Source organism: Plodia interpunctella, chromosome 8 (genome assembly GCF_027563975.2).
Source record: "Plodia interpunctella isolate USDA-ARS_2022_Savannah chromosome 8, ilPloInte3.2, whole genome shotgun sequence".
In the NCBI taxonomy this organism is placed as follows: domain Eukaryota; kingdom Metazoa; phylum Arthropoda; class Insecta; order Lepidoptera; family Pyralidae; genus Plodia; species Plodia interpunctella.
Window position 1 is genome coordinate 2,615,385 of NC_071301.1, and position 6,980 is coordinate 2,622,364.

The 6,980-nt window shown below is 32.9% G+C and overlaps 1 protein-coding gene across 2 annotated transcripts in view; it reads right to left on the reverse strand.

The window, feature by feature from the left end:
* Sb (Stubble) overlaps positions 1–6,506 on the reverse strand; it is a 130,016-nt gene extending 123,510 nt beyond the window's left edge. For both annotated transcript variants that reach the window (XM_053748813.1, XM_053748812.1), the window contains exon 1: positions 6,350–6,506. The gene's annotated coding sequence lies outside the window, so the exon portion shown is untranslated. The remainder of the gene's footprint in view (positions 1–6,349) is intronic.
* Positions 6,507–6,980: the final 474 nt, after the last annotated feature.

The following is a 6,980-nucleotide window of genomic DNA, read 5'->3' on the forward strand; positions in this document are numbered from 1 at the left end:
CCGTAGCTCATCAACGGGTGAACCGATTTGGATGCGGTTTTTTATTTATTTAATAGCTAATTTTTATGCGGTGGTTCTTATATGTTTGATACGTTCAAAATCTGTTCAACCGTTTAAAAGTTGTAGCGAAATGAACATTGAAACTCGAGGAATTTTTAATTTGTCAAACAAATAATTATTGACAATGAATAGTTGAAGCTATCGGTATTATCTTCCTAAATGATATTTTATTTAAGAAGAAAAAAATCTTATCTATTTACCAAAGTAATTAATATTACTTTTATTTTGTGATGGTATTTTTTTTTCACTGTCCACAATATTTTGCGGTGATTAAAATTTCATCCTAGAATCGTCCGAACTCAATAAATAAACATTAATCTCCCATTATCAGTAAATTTAATGGTCAATTAACAATTTACTGTCCAGATAAAGCTAATTAATACTTAAAATGATGTAAATTAATGAATTTGCATAAAATTAAATCAACTGATTGGCGCTAGATAAAAAATTTCTAAACTATCCTTTTAACCTAGATTGATAGGTAGAAAGAAAATAATTTGAAAGTCTCAAAAAACTTTCAAAAATTATTATAAATTATGAATTCGTCGTAAAATTAGACCAATTGTTTTACTTGCGTGTAGTTCCGCATCAAAATAGGATTACTCCATATCCATATCCGTGGATGTCGTGCGAGGCGACTAAGGGACATAGCCTTGGCAGCTGACAGGCAAAAATATCATTCTCAAGTAGAATTAACGTCAGGTGGCGGCCGATCGTGAAATCACAGCAAACCTAAGTTTGTAAGGTTCGTTTAAGAATATTTTTTAAAATAAAACCGGGAGGCAGGTAAGGATGAGATTTTTTTTTAAATTAACTGCAGAACAAAAATGCAGAAACAAATTTTCTACAGTAATAAAGCATCATCATCAATTAATTAAGAACTTTGTTATTGTCCGTGGAGCATTTTCCATCTTATTAATTTCATTTCATTTCCATAGTAATAAAGCACAACTTGGTTAATTGTTTTTTTTGTGCTTTTTATATTAAATATAACTAGGATGACCTTTTATAGCAAACGCAAATCGAAAAAAATGACAGCTTATACCTCTCCTGATAAATAACAATCTCCATTTGCATCCTGTTCATATTAAAAATAAATTTACAGCTCCTATAATAATTAGACAGGCAAATTTACGGGCTGTCTGTATATGAATTCAATTTATCAACGAACGGTAGTTGACATATAGATTGATGCAAACATTGCAATTTATTGCCTAGTTTACACGGAATTAGTGGCTAAATCTTCACAGTGACTAAAAAATACTAATATTACTTTTTCAAGACTAATTAACGAATTAAAATTTATCCGCTACGTAAAAAAGTTTAATCAGATATTAATATGAATTCCCAAAAAGAAATGCCAGAAATTCATCCAAACTAGACTTTTCTCAGGCGAAAAAACATCATTAAATATTGCAAAAAAATTATAACGTTTTCAAGGTTTTTTTTAACTAGTCCATGTGTGGTTTTTCTGCAAAATGTATTTAACCTACCAACCCACTGATAAAACTCGTGTAAACTCAACGCGAAGCACAGCACGAATAGCACGATGATGCAACTTTTTTTTTGCGACCAGTAGCACGGACATATCATTATTTGGCAAGGGAAAAATCATTAACCGACCACGAACGGATGACCCCTCACCGTGTTCTAGACGAGGTCATTGCCCGTGGTAATTAAAATACAATTAACTTTAGTGAGATAACCTTACTCAATTTTTTCTCCGACTTTTATTATGGGAAAGGGGTATTTTATCTGCCGTTTTGAAAGCTGGGTTTACAAGATCGTTAAGTCGTATAGTAAGGAAATGTTTAAACGCTGTTTAACACTATTTTAATGTGTGTAGTTTGTTGCACTTAGTTCAATTTAGTCTTGCTGTTTATAAATGGCTAGTGTATGGCAGTTTCGAATTTTATTGTTTTGTGGACGTAAAAGTTTTTTAGTAGGTGCGATCAAATACTGGCTACTTTGATGACGTTCTCTTGACGGTCACACGGTGTCAAAATAGGGCATTAATGTAATTTGTGTCATAGATCAGTACCATTGATGGTACTAGCTGCACACTTTGACGTCACTAGTGTCACTAGTATCATTAAAAATATAATTAGCGATGTGGTTTTACAAATATATTGATTCATAAAAAAACACATGCAGCTTTCCCCCGACGACAAGAAAAGCTTATGTCAAAAAATATTTTTTGTAAAAAAACTTCTTTGAAGCTTACAATACATAAGGAATAATTGAAATAATAAAATTGCACGATGTAACGAAATATTTTGTTACAAAAACGAATCAGTTCCGCTAGAATTACATCTCGTCCCGTGAGTCTGTCTGTACGCAATTTGATGAAATCTCAAAAACAAAAGACGACATTGTATGCAAAGTTTGCCCACGCCCATTGTTGATGCCCAGTTATATTCCATTTGGAAATAAATTATTTATCTTGTAGAATTTTATTCGATTAAATTTGATTGCAAAAAAATAATAATACGTAATCACTCAGTAGGTTCGCTGAAGGATTTGCGATTTGTGAAATCTCTGTTCGTTTATCACTTGGCTTGTATTAGATCCCAAACAATCATTATTCATATAGTCCATGTTTTTATTAGTAAAAAAAATATTATATTCGCGAAAAATAGTTCAACAAGTTGATTTAATTACACTAAAACATCTCATTTACGTAATAAATATACTAAATAATAAGTCATTATCATCATTATTGTCGCATCCTGCCTCGTGGACTTTGCTGCGTGGACGTGCTAAAAGGACTTCTATCCATATCATATCCGTCCATCTAGTTAGTCATTATTACAAAACATAGTTGAAAAATACCAAAAGATCATAGAGAGCCCTGATTTCTCAGATTTGTAAATTTTCCTTCTACAGATTTCGCAAAAAGATATTCTCCAAAGTGACTTAAATGTCCCGTTTAATTTGACTTTAATATAAACTGACTTAACATTATTCACCGTCACTTGGGAGATAACGCGAGGACCACCATTCATCAATCTCCCCGCTCTTTACCGACTTCAAAAAATTACATCACCCATTACGAGAGAAAGTACTTTTTTTTTACTTTTACAACTGCGTAGAATTGTCTAAGTGTTTTTATGGCTTTTAATGCAATTATCCGCGAATTTGGTCTAAGTTGGTGCGAAATTGTGAATTTGAGGTGTCATAAAACAAAGCGTTTTTATGGTAAATGCTAATGCACTTAGTGTCTATGGGACTAGTTTTCTAATTTTATGCTTTCACGCTTTCTAAGAACATGAAAATTTTATTTGAGCTTGGGACACTTTAAGGATTTTTTTCTTACTTAAATAATATACCGCGTATGACCGTTAACCTTACACGTTATCGTGTGTGGTTAAATTTGAATTTATTGTCAACATTATCTTTACAAGCATATATCAGTGCAGAATAAAAAAAACAAGACTAGTAAATTGGCATTGACTCATCTGGATTAGCAGACTTATTGTTATGTTTATAGAAAATTGCCCTTTATGGTTAATGACATAAGGGTGTTCAGTAAACGGTCGGATGCGTATAATGAAGCGGTCGCGCCGCGCCGCCGCCGGTAATCAGAGACAGTAAGGGGAGGAAAGTTAACGCTGCAAGCTGTTGCTCGCAGTCTGGCCCTAGATGGTTCACAATGGACGAGTCGCTATTCGAGACATGGTCTGTTTCTCTTTTTCTTTCTCTCTTTCTTTCTCTCTCTCTCATTTGAGTGTGTATCTTTTCATTCTCGGCTGTGACACACCACCCGGTCATGAAGTCCCCTTAAAAAGCTTTTAAATTTTGAAGATTCGGTTGCAAATTCACGACCGGCCGCCTGATAGAAAGCCGTTCAAGCATCTTTAGGAATATTAAGTAATGATAGTAATAATGACAGAATGTAAAACAGCTAACCCAATGTGAACTAACAGAAGGACCAAGAAAGTTACTCGGAAGCGCGCTCGGCAATTTCCTCTAATGAATGGGACACTTCATTTGATTGATTTCAGTTATTATGGACACTATATTAGATAGTTCAGTTTCCGTAGTAACAAGTTCTTAACTAATTAATAATTACAGCTGCGCTTAGTTCTAATGCAAGGTCGTTTTAGTTGATAGAAAATGCACATTATTTTAAATGGGCTATCACGAACGTCACCCGACTACCTCTTTATCTATCCCACATACACCGCGGCATTAAAAAGTTTACACAGTGGTCTATTTTGATGAAAATGTGGCCAAAATTTTATAATTATTATCTGGCTTGTTATTTGAGTGAAATTCACGCTCTAATACAAATGATGAAGATATTTAAGAAGTTCACGTTTTTAAATAATGAAATTGCATTGATCTTAATTATTCTACATTTATCTTATATTAAATGAAGATTAAGAAATCTACAAATACAATTTAACCGTCAATAACTTCTATGCTTAGTAAACACATTACGCGCAGTATCAAAATACACATTTGTCAAAAAAAATAATTTAAATTTAAATTATCGCTTTTTTAATTTAAATTATCGCTGTATTTAAAATACAGCGATCCAAACGGCTCATTATTGTTGATTTTTGCTCGCTTGGAATAATTCATAATTCTTTACGGGTGCTAATTCGAGTGTTCCAGGTCGTTGCTACACATTGTAACTCTCACTGGGCGAGCCACTAACACACTAGCAACTAGGTACACACGAAGTATTCTTGCCTAGATACGCTTGCATTTACCGCGTATACGCAGTTCGAATCTTGGCAACGTTGCTTATGGTAAATGTCATCTTAACGAATCTATTTTGACGTTTAAGATAAATTTTTCGTCCTGTTTGAATTTTGCATTTCGAACGCAAAAAATATAATGTTTGTTGATATCGCGATGATTGATATTAATGAAATAAATTATTATGACGTCTATTTTTTTTAGTTGGTTGTCATGATAATTTTTTTGTCTATACTTTGTCCGTTTTTAATAATAAATCAAGTTCCGAATGGCTTAAATCATCTCGGAAGTTGACTAATTACAATTATGAAGAAATAAATAAATTATATGTAACAATTAAATAATTCATTTTCTTATTGAAGATACACGTATATAATTTATAATTATATCTTAGGAATATCAACTACGGAACAAAAACAATACAAATGCCAAATGATCAGTATAAATAATTATTACCACGGAGTTGGAGAAATCGATTCTTTTTGCCTATTGGTAGGAGAAAATTCTGTGGATTATTCTAATAGGCTTTGACCACATCTTGTATTATGCACCTCTCAGAAATTAAGTATTAAAATAATAGTAATTTTCTTTTGCATTAAAGTGATAACTTTACGTATTTTTCTAGGAGGAAAATTTGTCATTAAAAGTACTTATTCAAAAATTAGACCACAGACACTTTTTTACGTGAAATTTTATATTATATAGTTACATTATATTTATCAAAAAGCTACAAACTACTCACACTTGACAGTCTACGCAAACATTAGCCTTGTCAGCTGGAAACTCAGTTTTCACTTTTTAAACATACACAATTTATATTACTAGGTACTTATTATAATTAGTAATTTTCTAAGTGGCCTATTGGCGCCAGTTCAGAGTGTTAGTATGATGTATGTAATTTCTTCTTGTTAATAATATATTGCCGTGAATTTTCCTTCGACGTATTTACTCTGGTGCATAAACAAATTATAGGTACTGTATGATATATGTGTGTCTCATTTAAAACTTGATATTTAAAATACTATGTTCGATTTTCGTTATTTTTGCAATTTAAAATGTAGCAATCAGCAACAATCATAATTTAATTGGCTCGAGTGTTTTTGAAAATGATAATATTTTCAGATTTAAAAGTAATTCACTGACATAAAATTTAAATCATTTCGATTTTTTAATTAAAACGTCAATAAACACGTAAAAAAAAAATATTCTCAACAAATTCCACATATCCTATGGAAATATTATAAGAATTAATTAATATTACAAGTGTGTCTTCCAGTGTGTCAGTAACAATACCCAGACTCATAGCCTCTTCCAGCGTTCGCTGATCACCACATGTGAGATGCCGGCGTGGGGCCGCGCGCCGCTTCGCCGATTTCGTGCATTTTTTTGCAACTGACGACTAAGATTTCTAAATAATTTAAATACGTGCACGACGATAGAAACGCATTAACGCAGATGGCGAATTAATTGCCGCACTAAAATGGGTTTGTGTATCGATTTGCGTGTACATTCTACCAATTTTAATTAAATTAAAATTAAATATTTATGTTACTGTGATTGGAATTTTCAGGCGACAACTTACGTTTCCAATAGTACAGTTACAGTATCCGATAAAAACACAAAACCATGTCACTGTCACAGTTGTCGGGTGCACTGGCGCGCGTGAGATCAGCTGTGCGCGGGAGTTATGCGCGTGCGTTCCGTCGCGATGCGCAGAGGCAACTGAGTGAAATGATCGGCCGACCGCCCCACGGGAGCTGAACGAAATCGCGCATTTGTTGCCGTTTTACGATATTCATCAAAAACAGAAAAGTAGTAATTATTCGTGATTTTATTGTCGACTGTAAAAGAAATCGGTGATCACTGATCACTTTCTACCACGATCTGTCTTGATATTTGTAAAACTGGTGTCTAACTAGATTTTGCCAACTTCACTTTCATCGGTGCATGCCCCAGGTGTAATGTAAAAGTTATTTTTCAGGAGAATGGAAACCTTTATTCATGTGCTCTCATCACTTGAAACATAAAAATAAATTTAAACATCACTTATGTTTTTATAACGAAGATTTTCTATCAACTTATAAAATGAGTACCTACCTATCATACCTATAGCAAAACTATACAACACGACAAAATAACATTAATATTACGTGAAGCAGCCACCAGTTCAACATAAAACAAAACATGGTTTAAACTAAAAAATAAAGGGGACA